At 63.7% G+C, this 735-nt stretch overlaps 1 protein-coding gene across 2 annotated transcripts in view; it reads right to left on the reverse strand.

Annotated features, from left to right (window-relative positions):
• The window catches only part of Sgms1 (sphingomyelin synthase 1), a 287,590-nt gene that overhangs the window by 286,071 nt on the left and 784 nt on the right, over positions 1–735 (reverse strand). Inside the window, exon 1 of one of the 2 annotated variants that reach the window (XM_010606275.3) lies at positions 381–666. The exons of the other annotated variant lie outside the window; for it this stretch is intronic. The gene's annotated coding sequence lies outside the window, so the exon portion shown is untranslated. Of the gene's footprint in view, positions 1–380; positions 667–735 lie in introns of those variants that run through there. 2 annotated transcript variants of the gene reach the window in all.

Raw genomic sequence — 735 nt, forward strand, 5'->3', positions numbered from 1 at the left:
CGCGGCCGGCTGGGCGGGGTTGCGCGGGAGGGGGGCTGTGCCCCGGACCTAAGGGGGTCCGGGCCAGGATGCGCACCATTGGGCGACTGGGGTCCACACCCCTTTTATTTACTTTCCAGGAACGCGGAACCGGGGAGAGGGGAAAACAGAAGCTTCAACAAGAAAGGCACAGGCTGCGTGGTTTTAGGAAGCCGCCAAGGGAGGCCAGACGGGAGCAGGATTTCCCGGTAGTCAGGATGATAGATCATTGGGGCGCAGCCGGATCGTTGAGCAGCTGGAGCGAGTCTGAGGGCAGGGAAAGCAAGCTCAGCTTTCGGGAAGGCAGGCTCGGGGCCCAGTTTGCGAACTATACTTGCATCTTCTTCCCTACCGACACTTACGGTTGATCACTCCTACAGTCGGACCTCAAATTCTCAGGCCTATTTTCAAACCCCTATCCACAGACTCCCTTCTTAACTCCTGCAAAAGTAACAGAGCGGCCCAGGCTGCAAACTCTGCCAGTCCTGCCAGGGCGGAGGCCCTAGGAGCAGTAACCCGCGCGGAAAGAACTCGGGGTGCGTCCAGCAGGCCGGCCTCGTCCCCTCAGGGCCTGGCCTCCCGGGCCGCGGCGAAAACCCGGAGAGCACCGGGCGCTAGGACTGCGCATGCCTACTCCCCCGCCGGGTGCGGGTCGCCCTGAGGAAGGCTTCCCTGTGCACTGCCCTCGGTCCGGCTCCCGGCTCAGGGGCGGGCGGC

The sequence above is a fragment of the Fukomys damarensis genome, unplaced genomic scaffold (assembly GCF_012274545.1).
Source record: "Fukomys damarensis isolate Sample0158 unplaced genomic scaffold, DMR_v1.0_HiC HiC_scaffold_20, whole genome shotgun sequence".
Taxonomy (NCBI): Eukaryota; Metazoa; Chordata; class Mammalia; order Rodentia; family Bathyergidae; genus Fukomys; species Fukomys damarensis.